Below are 24,419 nucleotides of genomic sequence, written 5' to 3'. Positions count from 1 at the left end.
GGTTCTGTTTAGGAAACAGTAGGTTTGTTAATTGGTCAGTTACGTCTTTTTAATAAGACCTACAAATATAGCACATCTCTTTACATGAGGAAAAGAAGGGGAGGAAAAATCTGCAAAAAATATTTTCACTCTGATAATGGTGGTTTTTCAAACTGTTATATTCCCTTTTCAAATCCTTAAGCATCTAATGGCCAGTGGAGAAACTACCTACAAGTCATTAAGGAATCAAAGGTATTGAAAAGATAAAACCAGGAAGTAGTATTAAAAGCCTGGCTGCGCAAGTAATAAGGTCGTAATGCTGATACTGCTTTCAGTGCAGGGTAGACATTCCTGGCACATGTGGTTTGTGTATCCACGTCTGAGTGGGTGGTCTAGAAAACAGCACAAAATGCTGCAGGAGTGTTTAGTTTTTGAGCAGTGCAGAGGAGACGTTCAGGGTAGGCTCAGGCAGCACCACCCAGGCCATCCAAGATAAAGCCATTTACTTTCAGCTTTCATGAGCAGATTTCACTTAGCCTATTCATCTAAAAATTGGAATTATTTTTTGTGAATCTATTAGTCCCTGCTCAGAAGTTTCATGCTTGCTAGGGATCTGCTTAGGTTTCGGTTGGGGATAACTTGATATGTTAATTTCTTTGGGCAGGGCATGAGAAGATAGAAGTGGAATGTGATAGTTACTTCTTTTTTATTATGATTTTCTGCTTCTATCTCGCAAATACAAGTCTCTGAAATGTTTTTCCTTGAAAATTCTCTTATGTGTGGGAAGAAGTTAATACTGCTTTAATTAGTGTCATTTTCTGTTAACACAGTGTATAATAAGAGAATAAAAGGATGAATTAAGATGAAAGTTCTGTGAAAGCAGACACAGCTAAGATTAGGATGTGGTTTGATAGAGCGCTTGGTGGTCTGTTGGACCGTTGCAAGCAGGGCAGCCTAGCAATGTCATTTTTATTATTATTATAGAAATATGTGAATAGGACTATCTCAGTCTGTGTAGCAAGTAAAGTAAGCGATGAAGGTGCTCAGTTTTTTACTTTCTCTTGTCTAAGCTCCCTTGGACATTTGTACACCACCTATGTAGAAAATGAATTATGAGTGTCTGCTGGGATTTTTCTGTGTCAAACAGCCCTTTCTCTTTGCATCATCACAGGTGTCAGAAGAGGGTGGCTAGAATAGGCGCTTGCTGCTGTCTTGCAACTATGGAACAGAATTCTGCAGTGCCTTGCTTAAGCTGAATTATGTTCAGCTTAAGCAATGATCCTGGTTGCTCAAATAAATTTGCTTTATCCTTTACTCTTTTGAAGTTACAGATTTTTTTTTTTTTTTTTTTTTTCTTGAGAGAGAGAGAGTTGTTCTCTCCATCTATGCAATGTCTTTGTTCCTTCCTGGCTCACATTCTTAAAGTAGTTAACAAACATCAGGACTCAAGCTCTTCCCTTGACAATGTGATGCGTTAGACATCTGCTAAATCTCTGATGGCCTAAATCAGCATTAGATGTACAGTTCCTTCTTTAAAAGGAGTTGAAGCAAGGAAAGCAAGATTGATTCTGTTTCAAAAAAAATGAGCTTGGAAGGGACCGTGAGAGGTCATCTTGTCCAAGCCCATGGTTTCTCCATGCAAGTCCCATCAGGCTTTTGTCAGAACCTTTGGGGAGCATTTCTTCTCATGCACTGAGTATCCAGGCAAACTTAATGTTGCTTTGAGCATCCAGGCACACTCTTATAAACCTTATGTCACTGTTCCTTTTTTTATTCCTGGATAAGGAGCTTTTCTCCAAGGACCAAAGCTGGTACAGATCTCCCTCTATTAACAGTAAATGGAAATTATTTTAAAGGAACCTTGTCAACAATTTAGACATACCATCTTACAGTTCAAATGAGCTTGGTTGGCTATGGATTTTACGCTAACGATAGTATTTTGTCTTACATATTTATTAATGCACATACTGTATTATAAAATCATAGATTGGTTTGGGTTGGAAGGGCCCTCTCAAGATTATGTTGACCAACCCCTCCCACGATGGACAGGGATGTCTTGTGCTAGATCAGGTTGCTGAGAGCCCCATCCAACCTGACCTTGAACACTTCCAGGGATGGGGCATCCCCAGCTTTGCTGGGCTACCTGTTCCAGTGCCTCACCACCCTCATTGTAAAAAAATTTTCTTCCTTACATCCAATCTAAATCCACTGTCTTTCAGTTCAAAACTATCGCCCCTTGTCCTGTCACTACAAGCCCTCCTAAAAGGTCTTTCTCCATCTTTCTCATAAGCCTGTTTTATCTATTGAAATGCCACAAGAAGGTCTCTCTGGAGCCTTCTCCAGGATAACCAGCACCAACTCTTTCAGCTTTTCTTCACAGGAGATGTGTTCCACCCCTCTGACTTTTTCATGGTCCTCCTCTGGACCTCATGTCTGTCTTACACTGGGGAGCCCAAAGCTGGACAAAGTACTCCAGGCAGGGTCTCATCAGAGAGCAGTGGAGGGGCAGAATCACCTCCCTTGACCTGCTGGCCATGCTCCTTTTGATGTGGCCTAGGATATGGTTGGTCCTTGGGGCTGCAAGCACACATTCCTGGCTCGTGTCCAGCTTTTTGTCTATCAGTATCCCCAAGTCCTACTTGACAGGCTGCTCTTAACCAATTAAATCCCCAGTCTGTATTGATATTGGAGATTGTCCCGACACAGGTGCAAAACATTGCATTTGGCCTCGTTGAACCTTATGAGCTTCACATGGGCCCACTCAAGCCTGTCAATGTCACTCTGGATGGCATCTCTTCACTCTAGGTCATCTACTGCACCATTCAACTGCCTGTGTCACTGATGTATTTAATAAAATAGTATTCGTCCTAGTACAGACCCTTGAGGTACACCGTTCATTACTGGTTTCCACATGGACATTGAGCCACTGACTACACCTTTCTAGATATGGCCTTCCAGCCAATTATTTATTCATCTAACAGTCCATCCACTAAATCCGTATCTTTCCAGTTTAGTGGTAAGAATGTTGTGCAGGACTGTAGCAAAGGCCTTACAGAAGTCTAGGTAAATGACATCTGTAGCTCTTCCCTTCTCCACTGATGCACTCATTCAATTGTAGAAGGCCATTAGCTTAATCAGGCATGATTTGCCCTTGGTGAAGCCTTGTTGGCTGTCTCTAATCAGCTCTCAGTCTCCCCTGTGCATCAGTATATCTTCTAGGAGGATTTCCTCCATGACCTTAGCATGCACAGAGGTGTGGCTGAATGGTCTTTGATTCCCATGGTCTGCCTTTTTAACCTTTTTAAAAATAGGTGTGATGTTTTCCTTCTTCCAGTCACTGGGGACTTCTGACTGCCATGACTTTTCAAATATGGCAGAGTGTGGCTGTGGCTAGGCAACTACATCAGTCAAATCCTTCAGGAACCTGGGATACATTTTATTGGGTCCCATGGACTTCAGTCTGTTCAGGTTCCTCAGTTGGTCCTGAGCCTCATCTTCACTTCTGATGGGAGGGACTTCCTTCCTTTAGTCAGTGCCTTGAAGGTTCAGAGGCTTCAGAGATGTGGGAAGAGAGATTTCTATTGAAAACTGAGGCAAAAAAAGGTAGAATACCTCAGCCTTCTCAGATGTCACTATTTTTGTGTTGTCTATGAGGGGTGGAGGGTGGTACATCATCTTTCCTCTTCCTTTCCTGGCAGGAGCCTTTATATTCTTTACATCCCTTGCCAAATACAGCTCCAACTATACCTTAGCTTTCTTGATAGCATCCCTACATAGGCCTCATCCCTGTATTCTTCCCAGGATGTATGTACCTGGTTCCACTGCATGTGCATTTTCTTCTCACACTTTGGTTTGACTAGGGGTCCTTACTCAGCCATGCTGCTCTCCTGCCTTCCTTTCCTGATTTCTTACACGGAAGAATTGAGAGCTTTTGCACTTTAAAGAAAAATGTCCTTAAAGAACTAACAGTTCTGTTCAATATTTTTGTCCCTGAGGGCAGTTTCCCAGGAGGTCCCATCCACTAATTCTTTAAACAACTGAAGGTTTCCTGTCATGCAATTCAGGATCCTGAGGTCTACTCCTCACCTGGTCCCTATACCTCAAGACTGAATTCCAGCAGGGCATGATCCCTGGAGCCCAGGCTGTCACTACTCTTGAGATCTTCAATTAGTGCATCCATGTCTGTAAGCAACAGGCCTACTAACACTTCTCTTGTGGTTGGGCTGTTCCCTGGGTTAAGAAATTGTCCTCAGTGCACTCCAAGACTCTCTTGGACTTTTGGCAGCTTGCTGTGCCACTTTTCTAGCAGACGTCAGGGTGACTGACGTTCCCCAGCAGGATGAGAGTCTGTGAGCATGATGCTTCCTGAAGAATGCTTTGTCAACAGACTCCCCTTTGGAAGTAATAAACACCAACCACAAAGCTTCTTTTGCTGGCTTGGCCCCTAAATTTTACCCATAAGCTCTCAACCTGTTCGTTGGTGTTTTTCAAAGACTGCTCCATGCAGTCAATTTTTTTACATAAAGAGCCATCATATGGCCCCTTCTTTCTTCCCTCGTCCCTTCTAAACAGTTAATAGTCACCAATTGCAGTGCTCATGGTGTGGTTCATTCCACAATGCTTTAGTGACAATGATAAGACATCAGCTTTCTACCTGCACAGTGACGTCTGACTCCTCCAGTTTGTTAGCCATACTGCGTGCATTGGTATAGGGGAACTTCAGGTGGGCAATCGACTGTCGCCTTTTTAGAGGAACATTCCCCAATTCATTTGAAGCATTTCACAGATGTTTCCCTGTTGTTTCCTAATACAGCAGCAGCCACTGGCTCTTCTTTTTTGCTCAGAACTCTGTCCTCTTCCCTCACTGTATCATCCCCTGACAGAAGAAATTCGATAAAGTACTTGGTGTCATTTCAGTATTGGAACTCTCCTTGGAACTTGTGAGAATCTTGTTCATACTGTTTTGTCAGCCACCTTCTGTGGGTGCCAGAATTGTCCTCAGTTTGGGAAACCAACTTCATGGAGAGTTATCCTGGTCTTAAACTCAGTATTTTTCTGGTATGAATATCTTACAGTTAGTCCATTTGTAATGTTATAGCAGCAGAAAAATCTTTTTCTGGCAAAGATAACTTAATTATTTTCTTCACTCCATAACCTCTTCTACTGTTGGTTTCTTCTGTACTTTAGAAGAGACACTGTGCACTCTGATATGGGTCACTGAACTCATCATGAGTTTGATGAACTTTGATATCTCCGAATAATCTTTCTTTCTTCTGCCTGGACAAAATGTCCTTGAAAGGGACATCTTTCCTGATTGATGAAAAAAAAAAGAGACAGGAGCTCTGAAGGAAGTTGGAAGAGCTTGTTTTACGTTAGTTGGCCAGCAATACTTTTCATCTTTCTTGGCTTCTTTAGTTTCCATTTGGAAAGTAACCCTACAACCTGTGGAATTGTAGGTCACTTTTTATTGTAGTGCTTTAGGGAAAAAAATGGGTCATTTCATTAATTTATGGCTGACATAATCTGCTCGTAATAGCCATAATTTCTAAAAGGAATTCACTGAACAGTCTTACCATCTACCAAATGTCTCTCTTACATTAGTAGTGGCTAAACTGGTGATGTCCCTTAAGAGACTGTAGCCTTTGCGCTCATTTGGTGAAAAACATCTTTCTGGTAGTCATCACATAAAAGATGGAAGACTGGTGGGAGTTGAGGGGAGGGCACCAAGATGGTAGGGCTGCAACCCCTTCCCTGCAAGGAGAGCCTGTGGGACCAGAGCTGGTTCGTCTGGGAGGAGGAAGAGCTTTGCAGGCATCTAAAATCATAACAGGCACTGACAGGAGGCAGTGGAGGGGATACAGCCATGTTCTTCACAGCAGTGCATGGAGGGAAGAGGAGAAGCAGCAACACAAGCAGAAATACAAGAGCTCTGATCAAGCTGGAGATAAGGAGAAACCTTCTCCCTGTGAGGACAACCCAGCAGTGGAGCCGAGGCCCAGAGAGGTTGGGTTTTCTCCATCCTGGGGGTTTTTCACACTCTGAGTAAATCCTTGAGCAGCTTGGTCTGGGCCCTCCAGCTGAGCCTGCTCTGGGCGGGGGCTGGGACTGGAGACCTCACCAGGTCACTTCCTGTTTAAAATATTCCTTTCAGTTTTCTGGTAACCTACCCTACCATCCCTCTTCTTCTCCACTTAGACAGATTAAAGTTTTGGATTAGGAAGAAATTAAAACCATCAGGCCTTCGTGAAACAAAAAGCGTTCAGGAGATTTCCAGGCAAGTTAACAAGTCTTATGTGACTATTCAATCCTATTAACTGAAATAGGTTCTTAATAAACTCTAGAAGAAACAGTCAGTTCCTCTTATTATATTTCCTATTTTCCCTTTTAGAAATCACAGATTCATTCTTTATACATAGCTACCATAACACAAAAGTCAAACCATTACTTACTCATGGTGTCATGTGATCACTGTGATAAGAGAGTCAGGTTTTATATTTGCTCTCTTTTAAGAAATAACCATTGGAAGTTTATCACAGTGTCAGAGAGGCTCACTATCCAGTCAGCCATGGTCATATGGCAGCATCATAAGTTTTCACCCTAAGTTCCTACTGTTCTTCATCCACTAGAAGTTTGGTAGGAATCCTCAGGGTTGCCCTGTAATTCCACCATTAAGATGCTGGTCCTGCAAACAAACATGCACCTGACATCCACACAAGTCTCATAACACAGACTGAAAATGACTTGTATCTCTTTTCACAAACTTGGGAGATTACCTAGCATCATCAACTCTTTCAATAGATATTTTAAAATCAATCATCACACAATAATGATCTCATGTGTACAAATACCTGAAGGGAGGGTGTAAAAACAACAGTCAGGCTCATTCCAGTGGTGCCCAGTGACAAGAGGCAGTGGACAGAAATGGAAGCACAGGAGGTTCCTTCTGAACATCAAGAAACATTTTTTCCCCTGTGAAGGTGACAAAGCACTGGCACAGGTTGCCCAGGGAGGTTGTAGAGTTTCCACCCTTGCAGATACTCAAAAGCTGTCTGGACATGGTCCTGGGAAACTGGATCTAGGTGTCCCTGTTCGAGCATGGAGTTTGGACCAGATGACTGCCAGAGGTCACTTGCCGTTGACCAGAACCCCCAGATCCTTCTCTCCACGGAGCTGCTCTCCAGCATCTTATCCCCCAGTCTGTATGTACAGCCAGGGTTGCCGTGTCCCAGGTGCAAAATCTGGTACTTGCCCCTGTTGAACTTCATTTTGTTGGTGATTGTCCAGTTCTCCAATTTGTCCAGATCCCTCTGCAGGGCCTCTCTGCCCTCCAGAGTGTCAGCATCTCTTCCTTAATTTTTTGTCACTGGTGAACTTACTCAGTATTCCCTCAAGTCCTGAGTCCACGTCAATTATGATGACATTGAAGAGTGCTGGCCCTAAAATGGATCCCTGCAGAACCCCACTAGTGACTGGTTACCAGCCTGACATAACCCCGTTTACTAGAACCCTTTGAGCCTGGCTCATCAGCCAATTGCTCACCCACTGCACTGGGTTTTTATCCACTCCCAGTACCCTCTTTCTTCCTTGAACTCTGTCTCTAGGCACAGAGGCCTGGGAGACCTTTTTGATGAAGGCCAAGGTGAAGAAGGAACTAAGCAACTCACAGCCTTATTAGTGTCCATGGTATCTAATTAGAATCTGGATAATTAAGAATGGAACTTCTACCAGACCATAAAGCTCAATCACGTGTAGCCTGATCTGGGGCTGCTGTGCACTCTGCAGCAGCGAAAGCATCTGTCATGCAGTCAGGGGGATTTCTTCTCTTGAATGTGGATGCCAAATAGCCAGGTACAAGGATTTGCTGGCTCGTCCGCTTGCCAGAGCAGCACAAAGGGTCTGGAAGAGAGCTCAGGTTTCATCCTTTATCTGAAGATAAATAAATAGAGAAATTATTTGTAGAGCTTTTGTGGTGTGTGGTTTTGTTTGTTTTTTACTCCCACCCTCCTTTAGCAGAAAACTGGGTCACACATTGTGGCAAATTTAAAAACCAAGGGAAGTATCTGTATGGCTCCAGGAGATCTGGTGAAGGAGTTTTCGTGTCCAACATGTCATCAGTGATCATTTACTGTGACCATCTCTATAATGTAATGCTGAATTTCTCCTTTCTGTTGTTTCCAACTGTGAGTAGCTGAACTACAGCTTCCTGTCTAAATGACATTTTGTTTTATCTGAGAATGGCAGAAAATTGTCACTTGCTCCCTGTCCCTAAAATCGCTAACCTTTCCTTCATTTTAAGTGTGCAGTTTAGGCTCTTTAAAATATATGCTTTTTGTTACTCTTAATACCTGACTTTTATCCTGTGAATGAGACTTCACTTTTCCTTCACTATCTGCAGGCATGATTTTCTTTTTCCATCAGCTGCAACTTAAGTTTCTAATTTAACTGTCTGTTCTGTGCTTAATCTAGGTGCATAAAGTATGGATATGCTCTTTCCTCGTTTTTCGTAGTGTGACTTTTGTTTATCTCACCAAAGCAGTTTGTCAGGAATCATAGAATATCTTGAATTGTAAGGGATCCATAATTATCATGGAGTCCAACTCCCTATTCCTTGCAGGAGTCACAGAATCACAGAATGTCAGGGATTAGAAGGGACCTCAAAAGATCATCTGTCCAATCCCCTGCTGGAGCAGGAACACCCCCAGATGAGGTTACACAGGAATGTGTCCAGGTGGGTTTTGAATGTCTCCAGAGAAGGAGACTCCACAACCCCCCTGGGCAGCCTGTTCCAGTGTCTGTCACCCTCACTGTGAAGAAGTTTCTTCTCATATTTAAGTTGAACCTCCTGTGTTCTAGTTTGTATCCATTGCCCCTTGTCCTATCACTGGTTGTCACCGAGAAGAGCCTGGCTCCATCCTCGTGATGCTCACCCTTTACATATTTATAAACACTAATTAGGTCTCTGCCTAACACTAAACCATAAGAGCATCATCCAGACACTCCTTGAACTCTGAGAGTCTTGAAGACATGACCACTTCCCTGGGGAGCCTGTTCCAGTGACCAACCAGCCTCCTGGTGAAGAATCATTCCCTAATGTCCAGTCTGAACTTCCCCTGATGCAGCTTCATTCCATTTCTATATGTCGTATTGCTGGTCACCAGAGAGAGGAGATCAGCATCATCCAGAGTGATCCAGAAGGTCTGAAAATATATGTCCAAATTTGACCTCTAAATTTCAATGGAAGCTGAAGCAAGTATAAGCCATGTAGAGAGCACTCAGTAGTCACTGCATTTCAAACTTGACCAGTAGAAAACATCTTGCCCTAGAGCACTGAGAACTCAACTGAAATGTGTTCTAAATTAAAGAGTTATAAATGTCTAATTTCCTCTAAATTTGGAGGAGAAGACAATAGAAATGGAACCATTAGAAAACTGGTGAAACATTTAACACATGCTGTTCAAATACATGGCTGATCAGAGAGAATGGAATAAATGGGTGCGATGATACCCATTTGCGGTGTTGGTGCAGCATGAAGGGTACAGGTACATGCATGAAGAAGAAGCAGAAGGTACTTTAGTTGAAGGTGTGAACAGTTGTAACACCGAGATGAAAACAGATTAAGTCTTGTAGTTACTGGCTGTGTCTCCTGGGTGGAAGGGGGCACGTGGAGTGCCCTCACTGAGGAGCTGTGACAAGAACACAGAACACTGTCTTCCCAATTGTCCTGCATGCAGGCAAATGGGCTGAGAAAAAAGGTTCTGTCTGTTAATAGGAAGGAGGGAATGAGCTTTGGCGCTATAAAGGTTTTCAAGGGAAATAACGGAAGAAAGCATTAGGGGTGGAGATGGGGTAGAGATGCAGGACTGCAGGGTGTTGACAGATGTGCTACTGAGATGAGGGAGGATGAGGTATAAACATTAATGTTAGGATTTAAGTTCACTACAAGAAAAAGAAAATCAAAGGGCTGGTGTGGATGAAGGCATGTTAATTTACCAGTGGAAAGGAGGAAGAGGAAGATGTGAATTTAGACAATGGGGCTTTTTAGGGTGAATCTTCAGAGAATAATTTTAAGTTGATGAATATTAGGCATATTTCTGCAGACACTTTCAAAATTCCAGCGCAGAGGCTTTAAGTGTGAAACTGACACTTTTTCTACTGTTCAAAAGCTGAAACACAAATGCAGCCTGTACCCTGGGAAAATGAATAGAAAACTGACACTATTTCTTCACTTGGTGAATGATGGCTGTATGGAATAAATTTCTGCGAAAAGCAGGTTAAGCAGTCGTTTAATGAGATCAGGCTATCTTGATTTGTTCCAGGGGAGGTGAAGATGCCAAAGAAGCAGGGTGAAAAAGTTCAAAAGTGAGGTTTTGATATATTTCAGGTTTAATATCTTTTCCTATCCCTAAATTTTAGCATGCTCTTACCTCTGATTAACCTTTCGCCTCTGTTGCGTGGCAGAACAATGATGTCTTTGTTACTCTCGACAGAGGTACTAATTCATTCTGTCCTACTTAATGCCTATTGGTAATCACTCAGTTTGTCTGTGTGCGGGTTTTATTTTTCTTTTCCTTTTTCTTTTTTCCTTTTCCTTCTTTTCCTTCTTTTCCTTCTTTTCCTTCTTTTCCTTTTTTCCTTTTTCTTTTTTCTTTTTCTTTTTCTTTTTCTTTTTCTTTTTCTTTTTCTTTTTCTTTTTTCTTTTTCTTTTTCTTTTTCTTTTTCTTTTTCTTTTTCTTTTTCTTTTTCTTTTTCTTTTTCTTTTTCTTTTTTCTTTTTCTTTTTCTTTTTCTTTTTCTTTTTCTTTTTCTTTTTCTTTTTCTTTTTCTTTTTCTTTTTCTTTTTCTTTTTCTTCCCTTCTCCTTTTCTTTTTTCTTTTATCCTTCTTCCTTCTTTCTTTTTTCTTTTTTTCTTTCTTTTTTCTTTTTCTTTCTTTCCCTTTCCCTTTCTCTCTCTTCATTTTCCTTTTCCCTTTTTCCTTTTTCCTTTTCTCTTTTTTTTAATTGTATTTTTATTTTCTTTATGGTTTTACTTATCAAAACATCAAAACAAAAAAATAGCACGCAGGCCATTCTGCCTTGTATTTCAACTCCAGGTGCTGAAATGTGAGAGAGAAGTTATTTCTTTTTAACCATTCTGACATAGTCTGTATTGAATATTAGATTTTAAAGCAGCAAAGTCAGAGTCAGTTTCTGAGATGAAAGAAAAGCACAAGGGGTTTTATACTTCACTGTTCTGCATCTCTGGAAGCATACAGGAATAATAACCATTTGAAGACTTTTCCCAGAACAACATGGTGAAATTTTCCACAGCAGATGAGCAACATGAACATCACTTTTCAAGAGGGTCTCACAGTCATGGAGACTTTTACTCTGTTTTTTTGTTTTTTTTGTTTTTTTCCTTCAAACGCATGGGTATTTTATGGATTTTTAATGTATTTGTCATTGTAGTGGGTATCCTTCTCTATTTCCCAAATAATCTGGGGCCTATAGAATAACACCCTGTGCCTCCTATTGAATATAAGTTGCCTAAGTATGTAACAATATTGGACCATGACCTCTGCCCCTCAAGCAGCAAAGACGGTAGGTCTCTGTACATTATATAATCTTCACAATAGTCCCCAGGGAGGCTTGATGAACTGTGAAACTCAAGTCAACCACAGTATGTCGATGTTTATTCTTTATGTATCACAGTGAGAGTATAGCAAGGCTCCCTCAACCCATTGCACTTCTGTACAGCCTGCTTACTGGATTTGCAATGCTAGTCTGAAATGTGATGCACCTGAAAATACTTAAGTGTTTTGTTTGCTGCTTTTGCATAAAGGCATGGGGTGTTTGGTTTTTTTATTAACTTCTCTTATCACACAAAAGCCCAATCATTATCCTTTGCTGTTGAACACTTGAGATTTTGGAGTTGTATTTTCCTACTGTTGCTGAAAGCATTAACTGTTGGTTGCAGAGAAATAAATTTTTTAATGAGAGTTTAATTATTATTAATAGTTAAATTAATGACTAATAGTGTGGTCTCTTTACAGCATCTGAAGCTTTCAGGCCAATTTGTTTATTCTCTAAATCAAAGTAACTAAACACATGAGTTTTTATTGATCTGCAGAGAACCATAGTAACTGAAATAGGTTTTGCAGCCAAGATGTTTACTATATACTCTACAGCCTTAACTGAAACAGTTATTAAATCACTCATTGTAAATCACTTTTATAATAGTTTAGAGATCAAAGTACTGCTTACACAGCACTGTGAGTAGGCACAGTACTCCACAGATGTCTGAACATCATGGAAATGTTTACCATCTAAATAAAATATAATTGGGCTAGTAAACACAAAAAACAACAAAATCAAAAAATCCCAGGAACAATTGCATTGCAATAGTTGTAGGCAAGGTACCAGTTTCAAAAGCACCATCGTACCAGGGAAAGTTACCAATGCCGAACTATTCGATCTGTGCACTGTGCTTTTGGAAACAAATAGATAAAATGATTGAAACATAAGCAAATAGTATTCTCTTTCAGTCATTCTCCATTAGCTCATTGTTTGTTGGCTAGACAGTCCAGGTCTGATTCCAGACAGTGTCATACCATCACAGACCTTGGCCTGGATGCATGAATGCCAAAATGCATTCATTGAAAATGTCTGCAAGGTAAATGTTTTCATGTCTGAGATTGAAAGCTGAGGGTAGTTAGTGATCTTATCATGAAGAAATTCAGCTCGTCTTTCCTAACATCTTCTGTTGTCCCAGAGAAGGACTATATCCCATGTGACAAAAATAATTTCCTTTCGTTTGTACATGGGCCACAGCCTGCTCTGAAGTCTCATAGCTAGTCCTCATCAGAGCAGGAGATCTGCCTGGGTTTAAGTGTTCATGGCCCATGCAGTAATCTCATCATCTGGTTACTACAAACTGGATGCTAAAAACCTGTGCTGTAGCAAAAAAATAGCTATAATGGGAAGGTTGGAGGATTCTTTTCCCCCTTTCTGTTATGGTGCCATATGGGACCAAAGCCAAGGATAATTTCTGTCAGGTTAATTTTTTTTTAAGTATTTTCAAACCTCAGGACTGCTAGCTACTCAGTCTATGCTAACTGCTTGCCACCAAGTTACCAGTCTTGCTGAGCTGACGTTATATTCCCAGCTCACTGCAAGTTTGGTGAAGAGACACGAATTTATGCACAGCAGAACTGGATGAGAAGGATTCTTGGAACATAATGCTGCTTCCACAAAGTGCTTCTCTCTGGCTGTCATCAGACTCGGGAATTTTCAGTACTAGTTTTAGTATGGTAAAATGGAAATATTCCCTTACCTCACAGGGGACTTCTGAAACCGGTTTTATTATTAATTTACAGTCAGTCAGTTCTTTCTTTCATTGTTTCTCAGTATTATGTGTGCTCAAAAGAGCTACACAACTTCTCAAATATGCCACCAACTCTGCAATAACTGTTGTGCTGGCTGTTTCATCCCATGATGCCCAACCACTTACTGCAACCGCAGAAGACTTCTGAACACTCACAGCTGCCTAGAGTGGTTGTTGCATAAGATGCAGATAGTCTGCACTCCTAATTAGAAACGTAGGAACTTAGGAGGCATGTGGTGCTGTAAAGCGTGGACTACCTTTAAAGGTTATATGTTGCCAACCCCAAAAGAAAATTCTTACTGAAATTCCCTAAGGTACTGCAAGGTGAGGACTGACAAAAAGAAGACTGAAAAAGCAGAGAACATCTGGAACCTGTGTGTAAGCCTGCACATTTATTTGCTTATGGCACTGCGGAAATATGAATACAAAGTATATGCTAATTGTTTGAGGGATTGTTTTGTGTGCGTTTCCCCTACCCTCTCTTCTCCAGAAGCATGCACAGTATGTTTTCTAAGTTATTTTGTGACTGAAAATGGGAAGCGATAAATATTTTTTCAGAGTCTATATTTCTGCGTCTGGAAGATATTTTGTGGACGCACATTGTGACAGGATGTGCCATTCCTCTTCTGTAAAAATCAATAGCAGCACGATAAATAGACAAAATCCTTAAAGAAAACAAGGCTTTACAAACACAACTTTAAAACTACTAAATGTTGAGGGTTTTTTCCGTCTGTGTACTATCTGAAAGCACACAGTACCTCTGGTGCCAATTAATCTAATTGGTTCACTTATTTGGTCAATGTTTTCAAGTGCCACTAAACTCTCTCAGGCCTTGGCATGCAATTAAAGGAGGTGGTTTTTGTAGTTTTTTTTTTTTAAAAAAAAGAGCGAGAAAAAAAAAGAAGAAAAAAGGAACAATTAAATCATGTTTAACTGTCTTTGTGAGAGCTCGTGAGTAAATGTGTATACCATTTATGCAGATGCATGTGCAAACATGAGTCTGTTACTGATTTGGAATATTAAGTAGTTTCAAGACTTTTGTCTTTCATTAGAATTTCTTTGAAACGTTAATCATGTACTGGCTTTTTAGAAAGTTAAGAATTCAGTCTTGATTCCGTCCCTCTCCCTTTTCCTTTGATTCTTGTCTTTACTGTTATGTCTTGTCCCTGGTTCAAAGCCCAGGATGGAAACTGTCAAGGAGCAGAGTAATAGCGAGGTGGAACAGGATGTGTGGCTTTCTAGGTCCCCACCTCCCCCACCCCCCGCGGGCTGTGTTTCCACCAGGCCATCACATTCATCTAACATGGGGCCAAATTAAAGCCTGGATTTAAAAAATGAAAGAACATATAGACACCGAGTTTTAAATTAGATAACATGCGATGGTTTGGTAGGGGAAGAAAGGTCTCTCCTAGTCTGCCACTGAATTTGGCAAGGATGTAGGAATTTACTAGTGGCTAATAATTATGACCCCACGCTTTCAAAGAGCAATAAAATAGAATTGCAGTAGGAAGCTAGGTGGGTGGTCGGTTAGGTGAAATTTGATTTTAAAAACAAACCATGCATAAATATGCAGGGCATAAAGTAAAGTTACCCCATCTGATTACATTTTTTTATTGTCTTCTAGCTTTGTTTTACTGGGAAATCTTGCTATGGATATTGTATCAACACAGTGAGATACAGAGATTCAGGATGTTTGAAGTTAATGGCACAAAACATATTGATCTGCTTATAGGCAGTTTAAATAGTGTGAGTAATTTTATGCCAGCAAGTGTCCCTTTAGAGCAAATGAGACTTCACGGTCTTAGGTTTCCTAAAATGGAATTAGATACCTAGAAGCCTGCGGTTTGTTTATGTTTCTCTTCAAACTAATGGAACAACGTGGTAACATTCAATTAAACCTTTTCTTCCAGTCTTTGCAGTCTTCAAAATATCTTTGTGTTTTTTGATCACCATGTAGCTGCATTTCTCCTGATTAGTTCAGCCCTGCAATGAGATGCTGGCATAAAAATGCTAAAATAAGAAAAACTACCACGTGAATATTGCCAGCTACTGCTGCTCCCATGTCAAACTTGAAAGATAGTGCTACCATTTTTTTGTGTATGCATATGTGTAAACATCCATTTTAGTTTTCTTGGTTAAGTGCTAATTTTCACCGCAACGTCTTACAAATAATGTCAGGTGAAAGAGTGTCCCGTTTCTTGCTTAAAGGGAACTAGAAGGTTTAATATGTGAGACCATGGGGAGTATATAATTATTATACTGCTGCTTATGTTAACTGCTTATGACACTGAAATCCCTGTCAGGCTAAGGTGTTTATAGTCCAATGCCTTGTTTCTCACAGGAGCCACTGAAAATCCTTGAGAGGAAGGTAAAAGGAACTGCACAGCTGACAAATAAGGATTAACTGTTTTTTATGGGAAGTCTGTTGATTTATGAACCCCAGACTTCAGGACATAATTTTTCTTATTACTCTCTAGCCAAGGAGGTTCTCCTCAACCATTAACAAAGCAGGTTGTTCACCAATTTGGAGAATGAAGAATAAGATTAAAAGGAGGAAAAGACAAGAAAGTGAGTTTGTCTTCATTGTCTTGTAGTTAGTGAACAAGATGGAATGAGAAAAATGAACAGGGATATCTTTCTGCCTGCTTGGTTTCTGCTTTCCTTTATTGAAAGAGGTCTGTGAAGAGCAAGGAAATACACAAAGCACACTAATGAAAAGTGGCTGTCACAGACCATTCTCGTGGCCAGGAGCCAGTGGGCCCCCGTCTCTGCCAAAGGACTAGCCGATCAGTTTGCATGGGTCAGGCCCTCACTCCTGTAAAACCGAATGTCAAGGTTCTCAAGTTCTTGGCAATGTTCCCTATTAGATGCACTGGATTGTTAGTTTTGTTCAGCATCTAACTTCACATTTATTATTTTTTCAATTTTTAAAGGCAAAGGAATCTCTTTTTCTGTGGATCATAATGCTAATAATTTTATAAAATAGACATCTGCACAGTGAATAACATTGCTCAGATTTTAAATCCCACTTGACTTATTCTTAGCTACCTCATATTTAACAAAAATGGAGGGGAATATTGTGGACATCTGAACAGGTTTTTTTTCCCAAAGAAATGTAGAGTCAATTTGCCTTTATGAAAATTCACCTTTTTTTTTTTTTTTAAGTAAAACTCCCTGGTGGGTGTGTTCACCTTCTTTGATTTATGAATATTCTACATGTCTAGAATAGGAGGATACAAGGAGATGGGGATCCTGAAGATAAAATATTAACTAAAGTCTGTCTTCTAAAGATTTTTTTTAAAAAAAACTAGTCATGGAGCTTTTGACACAAAGATGTGGGAATTGTGTGTCTTAGTTCAAAATCCCATGTGTTCAGAGGCAGTTCTTGTTTCAGAGTTAAAAGCAAATGTTTCTAGTGTTAGTGGCTAAGATCTAAAGAGATGCTCCATGGGTGTCTCAGGAGTCACAAATGTTAGCTACTGATACAGAGGCTGCAGGGCATGATAGGAGAGGATGTTTCAAGGGGAACTCAAATTTCTTTTGTTAGTGGGAGTTTGCCCTACTGAGTGAGTAGTGGGAGCACTTAGGAATCTGGCCAACTGTAACTGGCAATGCAGAAGAACTTTGGTCAGTCAGCCAGACAAAAGCTCAGCTGGAGGCTGCAGAATGTACAGATTCAGAAATGTATGGTTTTCCCTTGGTGCTGAAAACTGGAAGGGTTTCCACAAGCCATCTGACTGCACGCTGTGGTGTGTTACACAAACTTGTGCCCATGCTATGCTGTTGGAAAATGTCTGCCTCTCTCTTTGTGGCACAGACTGTGGTTGTTTTACAAGAGCAAAGTGGATTTGTCCTGCAAAAAGCCTCTCCTGTGTCTGAGCTGCAGTCCAAGTCTTTCCTGGGGCATTTCCCGCAATCCTTTGGGAGCTCCCCACACTCAACCAGCCCTCGCAGCCTCCCCATGGCCACCAGCAGAGGTGTCATCCTTCGGCTGCTTCTGCTTTCCTGAGCAGGGTCTCAGAAATGCCACCTTTTCACAGATTATTCCTTGTGCCCCAGCAAGATCTCAGATGTTACATGTGCGGGAAGGGAGGCAGACTATTTACACGGGTGGCATGATGATTTGAACCTGTTTTTTGTAGGGCTGGTAAAAAGGCACAATATAGGCTTGCACAAGACCCTGATAATGCACCAGTTTCTTAGCTAGCCTCTAGTTTGTGATTTCATCAAATAACACATTTCATGTCAAATGAGTTCTACGCTGTGGATGTGCTGGGCAAACCTGCTCAAATTCTGTGTAATATTTAAAACATTCTGGAAGGAGCATTAAAAAAGAAAGAAAATTTGCTTCATGACGTTTTTGCTACAAGCAGAAGGCTACTGTGATCTAGTGTGGCATACTCAGTTAAGTCAACAGGGAAGTAATACATCTTTCAGACACCAAGACTGCAAAGACCCAGGAAGAAAATGGTTAAATGATACATCACTGCTATGGTTTCTCATATGATGTCATGACAGTATTGCACATAGAAACAAGAGCTAACCAGGTTAAGTGGGTGGTTTTGCACTTACAAGAGTAACAAACTCAACCATGGAACTGTTTTATAGCCATGTAATGAAATTTAGCTGAGACCAACATGGAGTCTATCATACCTTGGGAAGTAATTGCAGATTGAAGACCATATGGTACAGTTAGACAGTTGCTTGGCAATCATCATCCCCAGCCCGCAACAAAATTTAAAAGCCTGTGAAAAACTCACCTAGAAAAAGCACAGAAAATACTCAGCAAAGAAACATGCGATTATATGATTAATAAGACCCTTGTGAATAGTTTTGGTAGTTTTACTACAACTATTTGGACACAAAGCATTTGATCATAAGCTCAGTTAAACTACAGCATTTTCATGGCTTTCCAGCACTTTTGGATAGAGTACAAAGTAGTGTTCAACTCAAGGCATAGGTTTCATTAGCTCAGTTTTAAACAGGTATAAGCAACCATAAAGATGTAACTGTCTATTGCGTTAGAGCTAAATCTTCCAGTATTACTTGTGAAATTAGAGAACATTTGATTTTGGTTGCTGTAGTAATTTTTCAGCATCTCTGAAAATCGCGCTTTACATAGCTGATGTGTCTGTAAAAACAGCAGACTGAAGACCACATGGACAGGTAGCAGTGACAAGGAGCAAAGGCAGGGACCTATTCCCTGTGAAGTATCTCCATTAAATCAAAGTCTGAAGAGTGTCTACTATGAGAGGTTTTCTCAATGCTTGATTCATGATCTCACTGTCTCCTGATAAATCTATTCCCTGATAGACTTCTTCTGTTTGGAAATAAAGAAACCCATAAACATTTACTGAAATGTGGCAACAGTCGGAATGTTTGTAATTTCATGCTAGGAAACAGTATATAATAAATCTAGGTTAGTAGGCAGAAGCCTGCTACTGAAAATGCTTTAAAGATAGCCTTGACAGAGTGTTTGCCTTGTCACTGAAGACATCCTTAGGATTACTATTCACTGAGCTACTATCTTATGATAAGTATAAAGCACGGATTCAGCAGGCCAAGTGGATGTTATGATCAAACAGTAGTAAAAATATAGATCAAAACTTGGAAGTAAGAGACAGTATTCTTCAAATATTTCTCCTTTTGTTATCATCAAATATTTATCTTTTTGTTATCATAAAACCAGTTCTTTAAAGTTTGATTGTGTTTCTAAAGGAATAAATACAAATGAACACTGTTTCTATTGTATTCATATTCTAAGTGTCTCGCAGACATTGTGCCATGAGCTCTGTGTTAAAAAATACCTCTTAAGCCACACCTCTTTAGTATTTTCTATGATTCTATGATTTGGTCTGCAATGCAAAGAGGAAAATGATGCCCTGGTCTTAAAACATCTAAGGCCTGTGTAACTATTTTATTTGAGGGCATTGATTAAAAGTGTTTGGATAGAGGATTTTTTGTCTTTATTAAAGATTTCTATTTTTTGTATGTTCTCTGTGTAGTAGGCTACTTTCCATATGACTATCCAGATGATTGTCTGTGACTGTAGTACAGACAGATAAATTTCACAAGTTTAAAGTGATTCTTATTTCTTCAACATGGTAACACCACGTGGTGTCTATAAATGACTCTCACTATTTCAGTTAGTGCCCTCTTCTCAGAAGAGGTCTTGAATACTAGCTGAATGGTTTGTCAGTCCATTTGCAGAACCAGAAGGAGTTATAAATTGCCGAGGCTGATCCCCTGGTGAACAGGGAATGAAAATTTTATCCAGTTAATCCTGAACTGAATCTTAACAGAGAATACAATACCGTATCTGCTGTCAAAGCACACAGCTATCTTTCAACTTCTTGAATTGTGTTGATCTGTTTTAGAAGGTGAAAATGAAAAGCAACAATACTCTGTGTGCTCTACAAAAGGCAGTAAGGCGTGGCAAAATGCTATGACCTCAATAATGCTTTGCTACTTTATATAAATACAGCCTGTTTCAAAAACAAGCACAAGCTTATTGATGAAACAAGTACAAATGCTAAACTTGGCTATTTTCAGAAAGGTCTTTGATCATTTAAAAATCTTTGTCAATTTAACTCATGAAGTTTTTTCTGAAATCTTATCTCTTTTAATGGTGACTTGTGAAGTTATGCCATTGCCATTTGCTTCCTGCTTAGGTGCAGACTGTTGGCTGAAAGCGCATCTGTAAATGAGAGCACTGCCCGCTATTTTCTTTAGTATGAGTGCAGTGCTTTCTTTGGCACAGCTACAAGACAGCAGTAACCTGCAAAATACATTTTACTTTGTGAATTTCTGTCTGTATATGCTTAATAAGATTGGTAGTATATGGTTCTGCTGCCATTGAGAGAATGCATCAGATACCATCCAATGACAGGTGAAGTGGCCAGGCATGATGAGCCACCATACCTTTAGTTACTCCCAAAAATCTTTTTCTATAAAAATCATCTGTAAACTTACATTTTTCCAGGTGGCAGTTTGGATTAAGTCTCTTTAGACATACTGGAAAAGTCCATATGTAAGTCCAGCATGGATCATCTCCAGTCTGTCATATTTTTGACCCTTTCTGGAAACCCGCTCTTCCTGGCAAGAGGCTCTGCAAGGCTTCCCTCACTCATCTTCTGCTGCTCACCCAGCCCACAAAGACCCTACAAATCAAAACCTTTACCTCTAATACCCTAGGCAGTACAATCCAGCAATAAATTGGACATCCTCTTTTGCATGTGAAAGTGTAATCCTTGTGCAGCAATAACCCTTAGAAAGAGCTATGCCAAACAGCTATAGTTGAACTACAGACCAAAAGCAAGTGCTGCTTTATTTACTTCTTGGTTTCCCATCATATACAAACTGTGTAAACATATTTTTCCAGTTGCTGAGATGTGCAGTGAAACCTAGTCTTGGACATCTTTCATAACTGAAGGCTGTGTTTGGACCTTTCTGTCAAGTACTAGTCTCAGATAATCTATGTTCTGCCTATACAATTTCCTATCATACTTCAAGGGGAAATAATATGCTATGCTCTTCCATGATGCTGTGCACTCTTCAGCTGTTGAAATCCTCTATCCCAGACATGGTCACATTCAAATGCTGGATGAAATGACTCAAAACTCCTAAGCCAAAGCACATTGATTTGGCTGTTACCCAGACAATGGTAAATGAGTGGAATTCTTACTGGCATTTACTCAGATGTCTCCTGTGTCTTGGGAAAGGGAAAAAAATGGTGAGGCATTTTGAGACTACTAAACCAGATTGCACCTACCAAGTGGTGACAGTAAGAGAGTCAGAGCAAGGCACGGCTAGGATTAATATGACTTGGTCATGAGCTGCATCAGACCTTGTGAGGCTGCTTTGCTGCCACTGGCTGGCAGCTGCACACAGAGTTCTGCTTCTAATGCTGGTTACGCTTGTTCTGATTTTACTGCAGCCTACAGCTTCCACAGAATGACTTCTGGGATTTCAATGGAACTGCAGTGAAGAAAATATTAGATTAAAAAACTACTGTGTTGGCCTACTGTGTTCAAATTTGGATTTAATAAGTAGCAATGTTTTTACAATATTTTTTTAATATAATTGCTGTTTTAAGAAGCTGAGAATTTTCAATGAAAAATTATAATCTAGGGTTAGTTTGTTAAAAGTAAAGACATCACAGTTCAGAGCATATCAATATTATCCTTACTAAAAAATAAATATGATCTTTGTTTTATAGTTGCCATATGAAAAACTGATTATGATTATTATTACTTCTTAAAATAATAGTAACAATTCAGGAGGTCAGACTTCAACATTGTGATCTCTGGAACACTCCTCAGGACTCACGCTGAAAGTTCTGGCTGTTTGTGTTTGATGGGCTTTTTCCTATAACATAAGTCTTTCTTAAAAAGTAGCCATACGATTAAAGGTGACATCGATAATGTAGTTCCTGTAACTCCTGTGAAACAGATGTAGAAATTCAGCAATTTATAAAAAGCAATTGGATTAGTTTTAGCTGCCCAGCTATCAGCATTGCACTTAGTAACACTCATGACCTATTGCATAAGCAGCATGATGAACTGAATAAATGTTTTTAAAGAGCTGACAGCAGTCCATTGAAAACAGTCTGGGAACACTATTTGCTTTGCTGAAACGAACCGATGAAAATCTAATCATTTCTGAGTTTGGCAACAGTTTTCCTCTCCACACTCTACCCTGGTTGTATTTCAAGTCGATGAAGTATGCAAGTCAGTCAACTCTTTGGGTCCATAAAAGTGAGAAGGGCTGTAAACTCAGCTCAGCTGTACAAGCAAACCTGCTGTCTGGCATCAATTCCACTTGGTGTATGTAGAAAATCTGAAACAACTGCAGCCCTCATGGTAGAATATTCGTGCAGAGTGGGCAGTCAAATACCCAGATTCCTTATTCAAACTCAAAACATTTTGATAGTGTTAGCCAGCAGTGTTTTGATTTTGAAAAAAGGATCCCTAATATCACATTCATCTTCACATTGTAATATAATAATTGTGAAGTTTTTTATATATCACATCTGTTAATTTAGCTGAAGAATTTTCTTCTGCTTTGTTGCCAGTGTTTTTGCAGTCCCAGCCTCCTGGTGTGGGGGTAGATGTCTTGACCTTGATATTACACTCTGCCTCCTCAATCTGGAAAAGCCTTGGTAAACCTCAGTAGAAAAGGCTGTGACAGCCTTGAGAACCTATGTCTTCCTTTTGTTCATGGAATGGTAGACTGCCCTGGTTTGTCCTGTCATCTGGACTAGTGCTGAAGCACACACAAATTTGTGCAGACCATTTTGCCTTTGGGTTACACTTTTGCTATGATCAGAATAAACCGAAGTGTAAAATATGTTCTAAGCTGTCTCTTCAAAATAACAGACAAGAAGCTTGTAACTGAAATGGCTGTGTGTCTCTGCAACAGATGGGTATACTTGGGATTTTTACCTAGCTGAGATCTAATTTAATGTGCTTGTCTTAAAACACAGCAAAGCTAAGCATTGTTACTAGTTTTAAATGCTTAAATGTTGCATGTCGTTCTTATACTGCATCACTGCCAAAAGTTACAAGAAAAAAAGCCCAACATCTCTGCCTTTTATTTCTGCATGGAGCTACCCTAAGCTGCAATTGCAACAGGGCTAGAAAGTCTAAGTTGATTGTCATAACCCAACCTTCTGCTGTATCAGAGGATGACAGAGAATGCATTACATTACCTTTCTCTTCACTTCAGAGAACAGGGACAAATAGCAACGTGGAATGTTTTATTTTTTGTTGTTATGCCAAAACAAACACCTACAATGTAGTAACAATAAACAAAGAATCCATGTAGAAACAGGGTACTGTTTCCTCTCTCAGGATGAATTTAGAGCTTCTCTTGCAGTCATGACTGAAATGCTTTCATTTCCCATATTTCAGTGAAGAATTAGTGTTTCTAGATTTTGACTGATTAAGCAAGAGAACACAAAGAAAGTGAATTAATTCAACTCACATAAATTCTTTCAACTCTTACATGAGATCCTGCTAACAGTCTAACTTAAGAAGTGGGCCACAGCTGGAAATCCTTTTGCTCTGGTATCTTGATTTCTAGGTATTTTCCAACTGGAAAAGGAAGATGACTGTTTTAAATCCATGTGGAATGCATCTCTTCAGCCACATCCTGACAGGAACAGGCATACTGAGAGAGATTTGTCTCGAGGAACCAGTAAACTGGCTACTGTTTTTTGAAATCATGTTGAAAAATTTCCTGCAAGAAATTATAGAGCTATTTTAGTGCTGGTGCACTTGAACCCACAGAAACAATCTGCTCAGCATAGCCTTTTGTCTTTCTCTCAAAATTAGAGCTATATCATGCAAGTTTTATGTAGTGGGGAAAACATATAGGCACTTTTCGTGACCAAAGGGCAGAATCATCCCATGTCCCTGGCAGCTGAAAGTGGCAGTGTCACAGTCATGTAGATGAGTCAGGCTCAGCAAGCAACAGCAGGGGAAGACAGAGGCCTGTACGTGATACATGCATATCTGTGACAGAAATAATGCAACTGTACTAGCTATCAGATGTTTAGCAATTTTCTTTTTGTTTCATCATTGACAAAAGCACCCTTTTTTGGGGTCCATTTTTAAGCATCTGGGAAAAAAAAAAAAAAAGGAAACAAAAACCGAACCAAAAAACCACGACCACAAACAGAAGAAAAAACAACCAACCAAACACAAACCATAGACCAGAATAGCCATTTTAAACCAGGAAAAGTGACTTTTGCTTCTCTAAGTTTTCTGTTACAAATTCTTAGAAAATTTACCACTGACTAACCACTGGAGGACATCTCTGCTACAGCCTTGTGAGGCTAATCTCAGCATATACAGAGTCACAGAGTAGTTGAGATTGGAAGGTATCTCTTAAGATCATCTAGATCACGCTGCCCTGCTCAGGGCAGGTTTAACCACAGCAGATTACTCAGGTCATTGTCTAGTCAGGTTTTGAGAATCTTCAGGGATGGAGACTTCACAGCCTCACTGGGAAGCCTGGTTCAGTGCATGACCAACCTCAACACAACAAAGCAGTTTCTGGTGTTTAGGTGGAATTTCCTG

The sequence above is a fragment of the Columba livia genome, chromosome Z (assembly GCF_036013475.1).
Source record: "Columba livia isolate bColLiv1 breed racing homer chromosome Z, bColLiv1.pat.W.v2, whole genome shotgun sequence".
Taxonomy (NCBI): Eukaryota; Metazoa; Chordata; class Aves; order Columbiformes; family Columbidae; genus Columba; species Columba livia.
The sequence above is the reverse complement of the archived record's forward strand: the minus strand, read 5'-3'. Positions refer to the sequence as shown.